Here is an 18,743-nt window from a genome sequence, read left to right on the forward strand (position 1 = left end):
GTTGAGCATCCTGAGCTGTTCTGGTTTTATTGCTGATTGCTGTTGCATTGCATGCATGTGTATTAGGTCTCCGTTGGTTACTACTGTGGTAGGAATTGTTGATCTTGCATCTCCCTCCATCATCTGAAGAACAACTGCCAAGAGGAAGATGTGGGGGGGACTCGTAGTCGCCCCCGGACTTGGAACAAAGTAATTGTCCACTGAAAATCATTCTGGGGCATTACAGGGTCAGAATCCCCCAGTATCCATGATGCTACTGCCACATCATCTTCACATCCCCACAAATAGCTCTCTGAATTGCCATTCCTTCTGCCCATCAGTTAGGGTGTAACAGATTTCTAGGAGACCAACAATTCAGAAGTATATTGCATTTTAAAGTGTCAGGGAAGACATAATGCCTCTAATGTGTGGTGCGTTGCTTTTTTTAAAAAAAATTCTGTTAAAGAACTAGTAAAATATAGAGCACATATGGAAATGGCAGACGTTCTTGGGGTTTGAATTTTTTTTTGTTGTCCTTGTTTCTAAAATTAAGCACACAGGAGTTTTTAAGATCTTGCAAAGAATTCAAATGATACTGCACAGTCATGTGTTCATGGAATCTTCTTAATCTACTCATATATACGTAAGGAACAGATCCAGATCTAAAAAATAATACATTGCAGTAAGGAGAGACAAACCAAATAGGAGAAAGACAAAATACTGCTAAATACCTATGATTGTACTTTTAAGTTTAGGTTTTGCTGACAGCATTCTGTTGTGTTTAATTTATTATTATTCATTAATATTTTGGTTGTCCTTCATGTTCTTCCCTGTACAAGAAAGTAACCTGTGGAATCAGCCACTCTGCATATCCCTTGCAAAATGTTGGTAACTGAAAATTGGATCACACAACCACAGTACCTCGCTGTGTCAGAAAACCAACAGTGTCTTTCTCGTGTGGGTGGGTTATGAATCCATTACACTTGTGTCCATGCACGCGGGTAGTAGGTTGGTTTGTTTTTTTGCCACCGTAGTATGTTTCTGAGTTGGGTTGCAGGAGGAGTAGTGATTTCTCAGCTTCACCGCAAGTGTACTCGGTGATGTTCACATGGGCAGAGCTGGTCGCAGAGTTTGGGTCAGCAGGACAGCATCCTAATGAGCTGTCTGGTGCAGGACCCCATAAGGCCAGCTAACAGTATTAACTTATGCTAGCCGTAGCTATATTTACCATAAAAGCTTTCTTGAATGACTTGACTTTGTCACCTCCAGAACCTAGACCTTGAATTGCAAAACTTTTTGAGATAATTTTGGTGGCATGTCCCACACCACTTCATAGTAAAGACTACTCAAGTCAGGCACTGAAGTCAAGTTCAAAAGATGTACAGCATGTGAGATAACTGTATATGATATTCTTTTAATTGTTTTTGACAGCAAACTTAATAAAGAGGTCTTGAGATATATATACACACACACACAGAGAATACCGATCTGAAAAGCAATGAACAGAAGCATATATGCATTATATTGGAATTGTTTTCCCTTGAGGGTTTTGTTATTGTTGTCCTTTTCACGAATTCTGAACCTGTAATTTTTCATGTGCTGTTCTTTGGCCCTCTCTGCCAGAGAGGCTCAATTTATCATGTTAAAAAAAATCAATAAAAACTCTAGAGGTTTATTTATAAAGTAGAGCATGGAGAGAGGGTGCAAAAATTCCATTAAAATGGCAGTTTAGTGCTAGTTACATCTCTTTGGGACTAACCTCCAATATTTTAAACTATTAAAATTGTTACAAGAGTGCTTTTAAAGTACCACAAATCACAGTAAAGCTTTCTAGTTGAAACTTGCCTTTATACAGTCTACTAGAATTCAGCTTATATATGTTTTTGGAATGTCTGCTGCCCTCAAACACCATTTTAACATGCATTTTAATGCTTTATTATAGTTAATAATCTTACAGGTTTATGCTCAAGTGAAAATACGTAGATGTAGGAAGTCAGAATTTATTTTCCTTCAGAGGCAGGAGTATATGCATGCCTTTGTGCAGATGCAGCTCTGCGCAAATCAATTATTTCTGAGAAGTCTATAAACTTCTAATGTAATTCATCAGGATTGCCTGGCTTAGCACGTGATACTTCATTAGAGGATCTTACAAATTCAAGTGACTGTAGGTTATTTTATGACATGGCAATTTTCACCAGTGATGTGATGGTCATCTGCTCCATCATCCCTGTCGAAATAAATAAATATGTCCCTCTTCTCATAAATGTGGTGTTGAAGAGTTTATGGGATAGTATCTACATTAGACCTCTCAAATACCAGAAGCAGTGTATCTGAAGTGTAAGCTTCGCCTCCCCCCGGTGTCTTTCTGACCTGTTTTAATAGCTGAAGAAGATTGATCTTGAAACTGTTGAGTTTTAAATACAAACAGCATTATACGGTTTTGTGTTGTATCATCTTTTAACCTGGGACAAGAATTGCTTCTGATGGAAATACCCTTTATGTACTTCCAAAAAATGTCCAGCAAAAAAAATTGTGAACTCTTATTTGGGCAAGAAACAGTCTATGTGTTGTGGGGTTTGGTTTATGGTCTCTGGAAGCGTGTAGAGCTTGAAAGATGAGGAAACTGCATGAAACTGAACCAAAACCAGGCTTTTCCACCTTCAGGAGACTCCAACTCAGCAAACATTTGTGTGTGGTGTAAATATGTCCCTTGTCACACAGTCATATCCCTGCATGCAACTGAATAACCCAATCCATCATTCCCACATTATTCGTCCATCAGTTTTTCCTTTTATTACTAATTCACAGCCTAGTTCTACCTTCTTGCCGTCACTGCTTGTGTATGTTTTCCCCTTTCCTTGCTGTATGAAGTTGGAGTAAAGTAATGATCCCAGAAACCTTAAAAAAAGCAAAGCTATTAAAAAGGACCTTTCACTGTTAATTAACATTTGAAGTTTCCAAGAAACTGAACTAGCCTGTGTAATTACTGTGTGGTTAAAAAACTGTGGAAAATTCATAGTAGTGTTTGGAAAGTGGGGACTTAGTTGTATTACGGAGCTCTGAACAGAAATTATTGAAAATAAGCAAGTGATGTTGATGAGGATAAAGGAGGAGAATATCAGCCAGGAAGGTGGAGTTTCATGTGAAGCCTTTATAGTCTGGAGCCACCAATCTGCCACAAACTGGAGTTGTAAGTGGGTTAATTGGCTTTGGCCAAATTGTGATTGTCTCCGGCTAAGGTGGGCATCCCTGCTAGGAGGCTTTTCTGCCTGAGCCCTCTTCATCCTCTTCATCCTCTTCATCCTGGGCGCACCCATGGCTTGGGAAGGAGCAAGTTGGCTCCACCATTGCTTGGTGCTGTGCAATGCTGCTGTGGTCGGACCTATGGAAAAAGCCACGAGGTAGAGAGGGAAGCTGGGAGATGGGTGGGAGTTGTGGGAAGAGGCAAGTGGGAGAAAGCAATGCAGGCTTCGAGTGTTAGGCTGAGGCCTTTGAAAGGCGTTTGTTAGGTCAGTGGTGTGGAGGTTGCCCGAGGTAATTTAGGAACTGTGATACCTTTGGAGGAAAATGAGGGTCTCCTCTCCTTAGGCATCCCGCAGCCCTCAGAGCCGTTGTGGAAGTTACTCCCCGGCTACAACTCCGTTGGCGGAGCAGCTGTCTGCTGAACTTTTGCTCCGCGATTCCGTTCTCTCGCTTCTGTTTCTCCTCCTGCTCTCTGAGGTAGGCATCTTGGTCTAGGAGGAGGCCTTTCTGCATGTCACAGGGGGTCTTTTGTGTTCCTCTGTTGTCCCATGTGAGAGATGTGGAAGCATGTGATTTTTATGAAATGTTTCTACTAGTATAAGTCTGCTGGGCCCTATGTATGGCAACGTGTGGTGCGATCCTGTGGGGGTGTGCTAGGAGCAGGTCCTCTCTCAGTAAGAGCTGCTCCTTTCACAGAATCACACAATGTCAGGGGTTGGAAAGGACCTCAAAAGCTGATCTAGTCCAATTCCCCCGCTGGAGCAGGAACACCCAGATGAGGTTACACAGGAAGGCGTCCAGGCGGGTTTTGAATGTCTCCAGAGAAGGAGACTCCACAACCTCCCTGCTCAGCTCCTCATCTCTCAGCAGGCAAGGCTAGATCCTGGGTTGCTATCACTCCTTCTTTTCTTTCCATGCCTGCCTTGGTAGTGTCTCTGCTCTTGTTGGTGGGGCATGTGGGGCCTGTTGGCTGCAGAGAGTCTCCGAGACCCAAAAACCCGCTATCTGTGAAGTATGGTCGTGTTGGAAAGCTGGACAGGTCTGGCAGGGTACTAGTACAAGCGAAGTGGCCTCTTATCTCCTTGCCTGTGACTTTGACCTTTTGCAGGTAGTGTAATTTTCGTTGTTGAGCATTGACTGGTTTTGGTGGTGTCCTTGACGACAGCAGGCTTGCAAGGTGTGCCCAGGTGGCGCCGCCGACAGCCGGCACGTACTTTGTGTAGTGGGTAAAATCTGTTGGATTAGAGCTGAACAGCTCCGACGTAGCTCTGGGTCATCCCCGAAATAAAGCTGCTAAGGTTTCTCAAAGGGGTAGTTGCCGATAGCTTTAGCTTCTAAAATTTTGGGGGGAAGAGCGCTGCCTTTTGCCAGCTCCCTGTGGGGTGAGTCCTATCGGACACTTGCATTTCACTGTGCCATCTGTGCTGGGGCTGGGGCACGGGCCAGCTGCTAAAGTAATCGCCTGTTCTACCCAGACTGTTTTTTCTATTATGCTGGTATGGGGCATGATGTCCCCCTTTATGTGGGAGGGGAGAAAAAAAAAGGAGCTTTTTTTGTGGATTTACCATAGGGAAGAGGTGGTGTGGTTTAGGCTGTTCTGTGTTTTTTATGGGTTCTGATGACCTTCCTAAGCTAAATAGGTGCCATGGAAAGCACTGTCCTTCTGGAGGTCCGATCCCTGACAGGTTTGTGGTCTGATGTTTGGAGCAACTGTTCTCTGAGACCTTTCCAAGAAATCACCGTTTAACCAAACTGGTAAAACCGTATGTTTTTGGCTTTGAGGAATTTCCCCACCAAATCTGTTGGCCTTTCCCCTTCTTCAGGTTGTGCATGAACACCAGAATTCTGCATCCTGTGCCTGGGGTTGAGCCCACAGTAAGTGAGGAAGAACTCTCTCGCCTCTTCTGAATTTTATTTTTTTTTTTGGCGGAAGGGAGGAAGTGGTAGATACCAGTCTTCCTCTCTCACACATCCTTCCACATGTATCTTGATGGTGGCCACCCAAACTATCCCCTAGAGATGCTACTCCACCATGACTAATTTCCTAGCTTTTATTTTGAAAATGCAGTTGTCAAAATTGCGCGGATCAGCTGGGGCAAGTTCTAGCCTCTTGTATATAAAAACCTAGGAAGGCACACTTCTGGGAAGAGGTGTTGGAGATAGGTTGGTGTGCTGTTGTGTGTTGCGTTTTTGCTTGTTTTGTTTTGTTTTTTTATTTTGTGATTCGAAGAAAGGGAGGGCAGTGGTGAATGTTGAGGATGTTAATAACTGAATTGGTGTACCTTGGTTTCGAGTTACCTTCATTTAGTGGTTTGCCTTGATTTCAATTTTAGTCGAGACTAAATGCAGTGGAAGTAGTAGATGCAAATTCTGCCGGGTACAAAGACTAACCAAGGCTGTAATTGTTAAAAACTTATACTGTTAATTATAATGCCATAAAAGCTCTGAGTCTAATGAAATGATCCACCTGTATAATAAACATTGCCTTCCAACCCCAACCATTCTGTGATTCTGTGTACGTCTTTCCTCTGCCGTTTATACAAATATTTTTATTGGTAGTATTTTCTGGACTGTACTACTTAAGTGACTGTGTGTGTTAAACATAACTCTGTTGATTAAACTTCCTTGAAGAAATATTTTAACTAATAGATGTATGAGCATGTGAATTTAGCTAATCCTTTATGCATTGTTTTCCCAGCTATAAAAATGTTCCAGTTAAGGAAAATATTAACTTTTCTCTGCAAGTAAGTGCTACTGTAGGGAGAAGATTTTGTGTTTTCTTGTGTTATGTGCTTTTTCTTTGGGAAATGTGTGTGTTTTAAAGAAGAATGCTAACTGAATAAACATCCTTGCTTGAAGTATTGGTGATTTGGTAATGTAAGGTCAGATATTTATATTACTTAAATTTATTGTGTGCCATTTGTTTGAAAACAAACAAATTCTAATCTGCATTTTGTGTATATATACAACTGCAGGTGTTGTAAAATACAAAGTACAGAGTAGAACAACAAAAAATAAGCTTCTATTGTACTAGATGCATTGAATTAACTGAGATGCCTGGGGAAGCCAATTTAGAAAGACAGGAATTAAGACAGGTCCCTCCTTTATCTGAAGAATTTGGAAGTTGGGAATCAGCTAGAATTACATTTTTAAGGCTAGTACAGTTTCAATATATGAAAAACATTTTTAGCAGATTTTCCATTTATTGGCGGAGCTGTAAATAAATTTAGAATAATTTTAGTGAACTCCACGGAGTTTCTGCAGATCGGCATGAGCCCAGCAGCTCTCAGACTCTGGCTTCACTTCCTCCTCAGCTGGAAAAGCCAACCCAGTTCTTAAAAACCAAGGGGGAAACCGGCTGGGCATTAATCTTACATAACTGGGTTCTTTTTGTTTGTGTGGTGCGTTTTTTTTTTTATTAAAAACAATTTTTTTTTTTTTTTAAAACATTGTTTCCTAGGAATGCTGGGAGATATGGTTAACTCAGGAGCTTCCTGTTACCAGTCTTAGTCCCAGCGTTTGACTCCAAAAAAGCAAAATATGGCCCCCCACATCCCCCCAGCCTCTCAGAAGCCCCCCCAGGCCGAGAGCCAAGCTCTGCTCTCCTGCGGCCACCGCAGCCTGGGCACCCCTATGGGGTCTGGAGCACAGAAAGTTTAGAAGTTCGGTGAACGAAGAAAGGGGGAAAATAAAGTTCCCGCTGTTTCCATCTAGGAACCAAGAGAGAAGCAACAGGGTGGGCCATACGTTAGTCTAAGAATAGGGTTAGGAACTTCCTTGGATGCTACAAACCTGGCTTTTTTGCAGGGAGCTGCTTTAGATTGCCTGACTTTTTAGGAATTGTTTGATATTATTGAATCTTAGGGAAAAGTGAGTCAGTCAGTTACCTAAAATAACATTTTTGTTAAAGCCTTGCCTCAGGGCAAAATATTTGAAGTGTTGTGTGTTTTGTTGGGGTTTTTTTTAACCTTGTCTTTTTTTTTTCTTTTTTTCTTTTCTTCCCCCTTCTTTGAAATTGTCTCAAAGATCTGACGGCAAGCTGTGAAATGGTTGTGACACTCACTATCTTGACTTAAGCCTGTATCAAGATTCCACTCCAGGGAGTGCAATCGTGCGATAAGCGCCGCTAGTCAAACACGTCTTAATTGCTGCATACTCGATTTAGACGCTTTCTGGGGCCTTCTCCTAGCAGGGTTTTGCAGGATCATGACCATGAATTAGTTTCTCCATACGCTGGCAGTGACCCCCATCTGAACAGGGTAAAGAAAAAAAAAAAGCATGTGTGTTCATAGAGACATGGCAAATAAAAGGGCAGTTCACCTTTTATTTTAACTCCTGGCAGTGCAGGTTTTATTGAATTGCTGTTAAAAGAGGCTTGGTGAGATGCAAAATGGACTTAGTCCAGCACCGAAGTGCTGGGGTGCCCATCCTGTGTTTCTTGGGTTAAGAAAAGTGAAGTGGGACAGCAGGAAGGGAGGATGTAAACTGTGCTTACTTCTTGGCAGCAGCAGGAAAATAATGACATCACTGGGTTTCCAAACTGAGCAATCTTTAATTTATGTAGCCATTTTCATCATATCTATTTCATGAAGAAAAATGTATATATTCCACAGTGCTTGATGTCATATGTCATATTCTTAACTTTTGGCAGTGGTGGCTTATATAGACATCGTAACTACTTTGAAATGGTGTTTGTTTTATTACAAACCTGCTTAGCTGGGAGGGAAAGGAAAATACAAGTTTTAATAACAACGAGTACTTGGCAATGTATTTTCTTTTTTTTTTCCCTGTTCATTTAAATATCTTCTTGTTTCTTTTATTTCTTTTTGTGTGAAGTCTGTGCATGTTATCCACTGAAAAAGTAGTATATGAGACAGTTGTAATTCAGCATTTTGTGTAGTAATTCATTTCAGAAAAAAAAGGGCTGTGAAACTTCTAATAAAAAGCTAAGAAAAAAGAAAGTTCTAAAAGTTCTGGCTCTGGAATCCCACTTTTTTCTTCTGAAATTTTTACTTGTTGGTGTAATTATTTTCAAGAGGTTCTGCTTCTTTCAGAAAAAAAATGATGCTTAGTGAATATCATGGGATGATACAGAAGCCTTTGTAGGATGTGCACTGACCTACCTAAGAAACCCAAGAGAGATAATTACAACCTTTCTTAATCTACATTTAAATGCACTTTGCAAATGGTTTTCCATGCAAAGAATATGAACCAGTTACATTTTGGAATCTATACCTATATGGAAAATGGACTGTTAAGGAGCTGCCTATTTCAGGCTATTTTTGATAATTATCAGATTAAAAAAAAAAATAAATATATATATATAGAGAGAGAGCATATTAAATTATTAGGTATCTTTATACTAAAGTGTAAGGAAGATTTATGCTGTAATGAAATATTACTGCAACCCGATTTAGAACTTGACAAACCAGGTTTTATAGGGCTGAATTATAAGGGATACCTCCTTATTTGAGAGGAAAACTTTTTTAATTGTTATTTTTGGCACCCTGGGCTCCTCTTTGGTTGGGCTGTGCTCTGTAGGAGCTGCTTTGGGCGAGATGTCTCAGCTGATCCTTTTTCAAGGGAGCTCTGCAGGATGAAGTCACAATTAAGGATCACATCCTGGCAAGCCTTTCTTACCGCACGTAGTTGCTGATTTCTAGTTAAATTCTTGCAGTCCTTGTTGCTCCTCTGGGTCAGAAGTGTAGGTTTTCTTAAAAGCACAGACTTCTACTTTATTGACAGATACTCCTTACTGATAGTGTGTATCAGATATTGCCTACTGATACTGTATATCAGATACTGTATATGCAGTATCAGTAGCTATACAAAATTGAGCTACACCAAACTTTCATGTATACTGCTTTTTGGGGGTTTTTTTGTTGTTTTTGTGGGGGTTTTTTAAAGCTTCTATTCCTTCCTTCTACATATAGACCTCTTGATCGCATCTCGCTTTTAACTCGGAGCATGCCCTTGTGCAGTGTATCTGGAGTACAACCTGGCATTATGGCTTGCAGCAGACAATAGGGAACATCACCAAAAAAATGCTCAATTTAGGAAGTCTGCCTCAAGTTTTGAGTAGCAGATACATCTTTGACCATCTTTTGAGACTTCTTGTGGTATTCTTATGTTAGAATCACAGAATCATTTCAGTTGGAAGAGACCCTCAGGATCACCGAGTCCAACCATTACCTAACCCAACTCTAGCACTAAACCATGTCCCCAAGAACCTCATCTAAACACCTTTTAAACCCCTCCAGGGATGGTGACTCCACCACTTCCCTGGGCAGCCTGTTCCAATGCCTGACAACACTTTCCATGAAGAATTTTTTCCTAATATCCAATCTGAACCTCCCCTGGTACAACTTGAGGCAATTTCCTCTTGTCCTATCACTGCTACTTGGGAGAAGAGCCCAGCACCCTCCATGCTACACCCTCCTTTCAGGCAGTTGCAGACAGCGATCAGGTCTCCCCTCAGCCTCCTTTTCTCCAGGCTGAACAGCCCCAGGTCCCTCAACCTGTTGCTGTTCACGGGCTCTCCGTTGAGAAACAAATCTGGAAGCAAACTAAGTTTGTGCATTTGACTAAACTGAAGAGCAAATTCTAGCTGGAAATAGTATTTCTTTATAGGATGATGAATTTCTTGTGTGCAGACTTTGTTTTCTCTGCTGTCCTGGCATGCAAAGTGATTGATCTTAAACAAATTACATATGTTTGTAACTACAACCATGTATGTGCACGTAGGGGAGCATGTGACAAAAGAAAACAAAACCGCAGGGTTTGAGTTCAGCTGGTAGATCTTTCGGGAACCTTCTCTCCTCGTTCCTTGGCTTCTCCCAATGCCGCCTGTGTGTTACCTGGCCCCATGGCTCTACAAGCGCTTTCCCATGTGTTGTGCCTGCCACGTCGGAGGAGTGAGGCATTGCCGGATGGCTGATGTGGTCAGGTACAAGGAACAGATGGAGTGTTTACATTTAGGAGACTCTTATACTGAATACTTAAAATGACTTACTGGTAAGGACTGCTTTTAGAGTTTAAGAAGAGTCGTGGTTTGGTGTGTGTTAAATGTGCACTATGATATGTGCTTAGCTTCAATCATAAACCATTTGCTGCGTTTTAGTGAGTCTGATGTTTAGTCTTTGCCCCCCTGTTTAGACATCAGTAGCCAAGTGTTTTGCCTTTATGTGTAGACTCAAGTTGCACTATTTTCTGCTGTACTCGTCAGATCAAATTATTTATAAAATGAGGACATCCTTTTGGATTTCATTTGTAAACGGTCTTAAGATATGTGCACAGGCAGAGAGATTCTTGTCTGTTTATGCACAGTTGAAGCCCAAATATTAATAAATACTAATGTTAAATAGTGGGGCTTTTTCCCCCCTCGGTCTTCATTTAAGTTTTCCCTTTAAGGCTCAGATTTCTTCTCTAGATTACCCAGAGAAAAACTTTCACCTTGCCCTTGATCAAGTTACTAGTTGCAGTATGTCTCTGCTACAGTGATTTATCATGAGTTAGGATAAGCAAGTGAACCCTTTCAGAGTGGTTCCTACTGGGCAGGTATTAGTGTAATTGAAACCGTGGCTGCAATTGCTGGCGCGTGTGTTTGAGGGTAGGATATGCTGTCTTCAGGCAATATGATGACTCCAGGTCTGTTAATTTTGGAATTAATGGTGAGAGCTGGAAGCCTGCTGTCAGCCCACTCAGGTGCTGTTTAGTATTTCCTTCGAGACGAGTTGGTATTGGACTTTGCTGCTTATTTGTAAAACATCTCAACAGGCAATGAAGTCCTCCTCTTGTAGTAGGGATTTGGGGGTGGTGGGGAGAGACTCTTGAGATGAGAGGTGGCTGGTGTTGCCTCAGGCCCCTGCAGCGGGAAGACAGTTTTGCTCTCTCTGCTGCATCTGCCCATCGGAGCGGCTGCCTTCAGCTGCAAGTGGAAGTGGGAAAGCAAGAAGCAGGATGCTGTAAAACAGGGGCTCAGAAACTTGCCTCTTAAGTAGGTTTTAAAATTTTTAGGGGAGACCTTATCATGGCCTACAGCTTCCTCACAAGGGGAGGAGGAGGGGCAGGTGACAAACTCTTCTCTTTAGTGGCCAATGACAGAACCCAAGGGAATGGCAGGAAGATGTGCCAGGAGAGGTTTAGGCTGGACATTAGGAAAAGGTTCTTCACCCAGAGGGTGCTGGACACTGGAACAGGCTCCCCAGGGAGGTGTCACGGCCCCAAGCCTGACAGTGTTCAAGAAGAGACTGGACAAGCCCTCAGACTCATGGTGTGAACTGAGGGGTTGTCACATGCAGGGACAGGAGTTGGACTCGATGATCCTTGTGGGTCCCTTCCAACTCAGGACATTCTGCAATTCTATGAAAGGTACCGACTGCTGCCAGGGCAACTTCGTTTGTGTGTTTGGTTTAGTTTTCTGGCTCTTTTTTTTTTTTTTTTTCTTTTTTTCTTTCGTTAACAAAACTTTAAACCTCCTCTTAGCCAATGACAGCCAGGTTTGCAAATCAAAATGAAATCTGGGCACAGCACTGCACTTGAGTGAGCTGTGCTAATCTGAGACGAGCTTCTGTTTCCTGCTTAGAGCCTCCCCCTGTGCTCTCCTTTGGTGCACGTACAGTACTGGGTGCTGACAGACACCTTTGAGGCACAAATCAGTTAAAGAAGTGTGTGCATGTGGTGGTGACTGCTCCAGCCTCGGTACTTCGTGTGCTTGTTGGCTACCTACTCCATGGTTAGGGAGTAGCTGTTGGGAGTCAGGTAGGCTACAGAGGAGTCCTGCGTTTGGGAATTAACATCCAGAACAGAGTGGCCTTGAGTCCTTTTTGTGTGTTCCTGTGATCAGGCAAAAAATGTAATCTGCCAATAAAAGTAATCCCCGCAAGGAGTCGTACAGTACAAGCAGTCTGTGAGCAGAGTATTTTAGGTGGTGGGTGTGTAGAACTGATACAATCCTGAGTAGGCCAGCGCTGCAGTTTGCATGCAAACAGCCCCTTACAGACCCTGTGGTCTCGTCTTCCACCAGCAACTCAATGACTGACTTTCACTTTCCTTACAGGAAGAGAACCGATAGAGAAGAGAATTTGCCATCAGTTTTCTCTCTCTACATTTTTTCCAAGCAGTTTGGCCTCCACAAATTGTACAGCCTCCCTTTTCTCTGCGTGGGAGAGTACAGACTGCTGCTGGAGACAAGGAGAGATGAACATTCATCTGTTCTCTCCTTGCTCTCTTTTCCATCCCGTGGGCATGGGGGACTTAGGAATGTGCCGCTCCTTGGAGGAGCGTTTCTACTCATTGCCTTGATGAGAAGGCCATAGAGATACCGGTGAGGTGGTGCAAATTTCTTGTTAATGTTTAAATAGGCACACAAAAAAGCTGAGTGCCATGGCTCCCTGGAAGATGGAAGAGAGGAAGATGGAAGGACCAGCGTAAGCCTTAGGTTGCTCACTTGCTAAGAGATCTCCTTTTCCAGAGTCCATGCCTATTGAGAGCTCCTCACTGTGATCTTTCATGAAAAGTGGTACAAATTTATTTTGCAAGAGCAGAGGTATTTACTTCTTTCATTCTTACACCATGTTTTAACGTTGTATGTATAGCCAGGAAATCTGATGGGGAATATGGAAAAACAAATGTGTTTGGTTTTTGTTTTGGTTTGGTTTTTTGTTTGGTTGTTTGGTTAGGGTTTTTTTAAGTCTTTGCTGTTGTGGAAGCTAACACTGATACTGTACATGGATGTACAGTCATAGCGGTGGTTGATAACGCTCAAATGCAGGGTCAGGAGATTTAGTTTCACTTTGTGGTGTTGACAGGGACAGGAAAGGTCTTGCAAGCAGGTGTTTCCGAATCACCCTGCTGCAGGGGGAGCTCTCAGCTGGTGTTGCCCTTTGGTACCCGTTGCCCTTGGCAGGAGACAGGTACTGAGGTGGGTGCTCACTGAGTGGTGATGTATCTGCACACGTCTGCTTCCTTCTGTGTGAGCACCAGCCTCAGGCTGCCTGTGCAGAAACAGCCATTGCCTCGTTGTCTTGAGCATCTACTACTGCCACCAAATTAGAGGATCTCTCACAGTTAACAACCGGGAGTTCATTCTCCCCACCTCCCCCATCCTAATGGGGAGTGGTTGATAGCATTTACTCGTTTAGAACTGTGGAAGGTTTGCTCTTAATGAACTGCAATCAGGAGGTCTCACTCCTTCAGTTTGTAGCCTCTGCAGGGAAAAGGGCAATGGGCCTCTTTCCATCCTCCCCCGTTGCCAGCACTAGCTGCTGCCTAGTGGGATGGACAAGCCAAGTGCCACCACCATGGTGGCCTGGAGATGATGGAGCTGCTGGTATGGATGGTGGTTGTGAGAATCACAGAATCTGGGAAGTCTTATGAGCGCACAAACAACATCTTCCATGAGGCAGCGGAAGAGTACAAATGAAGTATTTTTGGAAAGATATGGTGAGGATTTTACCCGGGGTAGCATGTGTATTACTGACAGTGCAGGGAGTTTCTGTGGAACTGCTTGTTGAACTTCTGGAAGGATGTCGCTAACAGGCATCAAGTGTGGTGAGGTCACTACAAGAGGAACAAAACCTTCCATTCAGATAAAAGCAGGGGAAGGGAAACACTGCCACGCGTGGGACTGGTTCAGGCTAAAGTGGTCTGTGCAATAGTTTCTGCAGCTGTTCAGAAACATGCTGTGGAGTTGAACTTCCCAGCTCACACAGGTCCGCGTTCATGTTCCAGTTAGGCTTTGGGAAAGCAGGAATGGCACCATCTGTGTCCCGCTTCATTTGAAAAAGAAAATTTTAAAAAATCCTGAATGCCAGCCATATGCTGAAAGTGCATCCAGACTCTATCCCAGTATCTGGGGGCAGAGGAGGGAGGTGGTTTCTGTGGGGAGAGGCACCGTTCCGAGTGGAAGAGCTATCTGTCCCTGGGGCTGCTGCTGGATCCAGAAACCACCAGAGGAGCATGTGCAGGATGGCTTGGCATCTCTGTCCAGCCACCTTCCGTAGCACCAAAACTGTCCTGCCCAGACAGAGGGAATCTGAGTCTCATCCAGCTGGCAAGAGTCCACGACACTTGGTTTACGGATCATTAAGAGGAGATTTGAGCATTGCTGTGAAGTGGATGCAGACTGATAGGGTGGTTAGGAGCCATTGTGTTGATGGCTGAGGCAAAAAGATAGTCAGCGCTTTCTCCTTGTGGCCTGGTCACTGGGCATAATGTTGTTTTGGAAACAGATTAAGTTGTGGTTTTCTACAACTTGGCTATTAAAATATGGCCACTATCTCAATTGAAACTAACATGAGCCGTCAGCCAGGCGCAGGAAATGAGCAGACTCATTTTTCTTTAATTCTTGTTGTCCCAAATCTCCCCCAGCAAATGCCTGGTGAGTTTTGATTTGCTTATGAAGGTACTTTTTCTGAAGTCAAGGTGTTATTAATCTGCGTTGTATTTCTCTCCTGTGCTATAGAAGTTGAGTGCAGCTTCTGTCCTGATAGCTCTGTGTGAATGTGAATGCAAGTATGGCAGTAGAGAGTTAAAAAAAAATCCATTAATTAAAATATTTACATTGGAAGCCACAAAACATTTACTCTGTGAGTAAAACAAACTCCCCCATTGTTCTTGTATGATTGCTGCAGTTTCTCTGAAAATAGCCAGGAAGAGGTTGTGCTCTGAGGAATTTTTCTGGGTTGGCAGAGGAATGGAAGGGTAGGGATACCCAAGTGGGCTCTTGGTCAATGGCTCTCTTTTGTGCAAATCTTTCTGTCAAATGGACAAGATTTCTCTTCTTCATAGAAGAACAAAAAATACAAAAAAACCCTATAGTGGTGGAAGTATGCTGTTGTATTATTCTGGGAATGCCAAAAATTAAATATCATCAGTAGAAGATGTGAAAATGGTATTTGCTGCATGAAAGTTTTATTTTTAGCATTTGAAGTGTACACTAATGTGCACTTGAAGGAAGGGGAAAAAGAGAAGCATCCCAGAGCAGGCACTTGGGGCCGTCCTGGCTGGGGACCCACCTGCCGCTGTCCCCATTTTGGTGGCAGGGGGATGGCGGTGCAGGCGGTGAAGAATGTCACCTTTCTGTGGCACCGAGCACCCGTGGTTCCTGCTGGGCTCTTTTGGCATCGCGGCTGCTCGGCGTTCAAGAAAAGCTGGGGACATCAGACCACTAAAACACAATCTTTTCTTTCTATCTAGTTTTGTGCTTTAGGTGCAGGGATACTCTTAGTAGCATCACTGCAGGAAAAGTAAGCAAACATGAAAACTATTTGCTTCAAATCCTTCAATTCCTGCCATATCTTCCCAGAGATAAATGGATTGAAATATGAAGGTGTTTTTCGTGGTGTTTGTTTTGTTTTGGTTTTTTTTAAGTAGTATTCTCTCACACAGTGTGCTGTTTCACACGTTCCTGGCCTTTTCTAGCTCTGGCGCTGGACTAACAGGCTTCCAGAGCTTACGGGCAGGACGCTGAAAAGGCTAAAAGAGTGTGTGGAGAGGTTGGTTTATTTGGTTTTTGAGATCCTTGATTCACATTTCTCACTCTAGGCAGACTCTTATGCTTTTCAAGGTGCCAGATGGGAGGTCTCTCTTCTGCCCTAGTGACTCGCGGACTGGCTGGGTTGCAGGTCATGTCTCCTTTTCTTAATAGTGCCACGGAAAAGTGTTTGTTCAAGCCCGAGTCGATCGTGACTGCAAATTTTATTGACAATTCCAAGGTTACAGTTTTTTTTGGTTAGGTGTGTGGTACTTGTTCCTCTAATCCCAGGTATGCCGGTCTGCGTTGTGTTTACCTATGTTATAAAAACATCTTTGTTGCGTTGAAAGTCTGGTTTGTAAAGGTGTTAAGAAATTAAGTGTACTTGTTCAGGGTAGGCGTAATTTAAGCTATTGCTTGAGAGCTTTGTTCCATCCGTTTCTTGCATGCTTTCCCGTGTTTAAGAAGGGCTGCATGCTGACAGTTTCTTGGCCTGGAGATAAAAAGTGCTGCCTGCCCAGGTTTGATACGCTGATGGAAAACTGTCTCCATGATGTATAACGCTGCTGTGATTATTTCTAGCCATTATCACTGGTCTCATTTTACAACTGTTCACATTATGTAATTTGATACTCATTTAACTTAATGAGAGGATGCTGCAGACTTATTTATGACTCGGCAGGGCAACCTGTACATTTTGGCCACCTCTGTTATCCTTGCTGAAGGAGGAAGAGCGTGTTTCTTATAGAACATGTTACAACATCTTTAATACCTTTATACCCAGGTTTCCCAGATTGTTGCAGACGGGAGGGCAACTTGCCTGGGGTGTAGATTATGCTGGAATGGCAGCAGAAGTTTAACTTTTTTTTTTTTTTCCTGGAGCTGCCTATTAGCCTTTTGTTGTAAGGCTATCAGGAGGTATTAATGGACTTTTCCTTTTGTTACAGATGGAATTTTATGCCTTGCTAGATTCTGAATAGGACGAGGAGATGTGTCTGATAAGGTAAGAGAGAGGGTAAGATAAACATGTTCCTACACAAAAAAGTCTCATGGGTTTGTTGTTTGGGTTGAAGACAAACATTTCTTTCCCTGGCAGAACTCTGCAGATAATTGAGATACTTATTTTTAAGCTACATCTACCTCTGACCCTTTGAGCAGAGACCATCATCTGTTCTGTACTGCTTCTGTCCCAGGCCTTTCTCCAGGTAAACTGATGTACAAAGTCCTGAAGACAAAAATGTGTGTCTTTCCAGGCATAGGGATTAGCAGGATAGGTCATGCTTATCCTGCTGTTTTAGAGCTTTTTATAAAGGAACAGATGAGGTAGAAGAGTTTTTGTTCAGTTTTGAGAAATTGCTCTCCCCCCTCACCCGCAGACATTTGAAAGGCAAAAAGATCTTTGAGCTGTTTTAACTTCTGTGCTTTAAAACTTGTTTTTCCTGTCGCAGTATCTTTGAATTTGGACTGTTTCTTAGGACAGAGTGTATATGAGTAGAAACCGTCTAGGTTTGAGTTGAAGTTAGTACTTGCTGTCACTAATTTGCTGAAGGAAGCTGTAGGTTTGCAGATTTTTAAAATTATTATTATTTTAATTTTTTTAAAATAATTATTATTATTTTTTAAGAGCAGTGTTTTTTAAAAGGCAGTGTTTAGATAGATACCTTTCTTTTCTTTTGGTTTCTGGTTCAGAGGCTTCCACTGGCAGAGAGGAGTAAATGTCTTTAAAACTATTAGGTATTGGAATAACCACATTCAAATGACAGCTAGTCAAACACAGTAGTAGTATTACACAGGGATTGTCACTGCCTTTCAACCTACGATCTCCTCTGCGACTATCCAGCTCTGTCACTTCTGCCTTTCGTTTTGTCTCCTCTGTCTTCCTGTGCTCTGTGCCATTTACAGGCCTCAAAAATCCCTTTTGTTCTTTTTGACTGTTGGTTGGAAAATGTGGTGGAAACAGCTAAATGCATGATGTTGTTGTATGAGGACCAGGACTAAATTACCTTTTCCTTATATTCAGAGATTCAGCTCTTGTAGACACTCTTAAGGTTTTAGGTGTGGGTTTTGGTGTGGTGGTTTTGTTTTTTTTTTTTCCTTTTAGGTTTTGTTTGCAAAGTAGAGTTACCCTTCGGAGGATGGCTGCCCAAGCAAGAGCTGAAAACTTTGAGTGGCTCTTGGCACCGTGTGGAGTATGCAAGAAGCAAAGACTTGCTCGCTGCTTAGGTTTTTTTAGGTTTTTTTTTTTTTTGCAAGCGTTGGGTGTTTTATCCATTCAGACTACCCTCTTTCATGCCACTGTTGAATTGTGTTATGAATAATTTTATGTAGTGGCTTACTCTCTACCTGAAGGTGGTCTTGTACGTGTATAGTTGGTAAAATACAGCTCTTCGGGTGAGAGGTCTTGCAGTCTGCAGCGCTGTTACACAAAGCGCCCCGCATGCATACCTCGTTTGTTATCTAAACGAGCTTCTTCACTTGCACATGTTCAAACCAGTCTACCTGTGCTCCAAGAAGGGGTAATTAAAATTGCTTTCAGGACTTCTTAGAGCGCATTCAGCCCGACCTGCACTGGCACCCCTCGGCAGGCGGGCTGTTCGGCCGCTGTCCCGTGGCGCGGTGTGGCTGCGGCCAGGGGCTGCGCGGTGCCCGCTGTGGCATCCCTGCTGGCGTGCCTGCGCTTTCCTCGAGAAGCAGCGTGGCCAGGAATGGGATAGGTGGAAATGCTTGTCCTCAGGCTGCTTTGTTCTAGCAGGTTTAGCTGACCGAGAAGCGTATTTGTTTGGTGTCGATGCAGTGCTGGGGGCTTCTCTGGCATGCGTGTGGGACAGCACTTCACTTGCACTCATTCAGCTGCTGGTATTTACCTAAAACATTACTTCTCGTATGTATATTATACAGTGTATATCTATTGTATAGTTTAAGTATTGCTCTTTTCTATGAAGCGGATATTAATAAATCCATGTGCCGTAGCATGGGCAGCTCCTGTGGCGCAGCAGCTGGCTGCTATCGTGCCATCTCTCCTGGGGTGAACTTGTTCTCTCCTTTC

At 43.0% G+C, this 18,743-nt stretch overlaps 1 long non-coding RNA gene across 1 annotated transcript in view; it reads left to right on the forward strand.

The window, feature by feature from the left end:
• Window positions 1–18,743, forward strand: part of LOC135986855 (uncharacterized) — a 79,877-nt gene that overhangs the window by 13,102 nt on the left and 48,032 nt on the right. Inside the window, exon 2 of the long non-coding RNA XR_010605934.1 lies at window positions 16,645–16,700. This is a non-coding gene — a long non-coding RNA (uncharacterized LOC135986855). The remainder of the gene's footprint in view (window positions 1–16,644; window positions 16,701–18,743) is intronic.

Source organism: Caloenas nicobarica, chromosome 3 (assembly GCF_036013445.1).
Source record: "Caloenas nicobarica isolate bCalNic1 chromosome 3, bCalNic1.hap1, whole genome shotgun sequence".
NCBI classification, from domain to species: domain Eukaryota; kingdom Metazoa; phylum Chordata; class Aves; order Columbiformes; family Columbidae; genus Caloenas; species Caloenas nicobarica.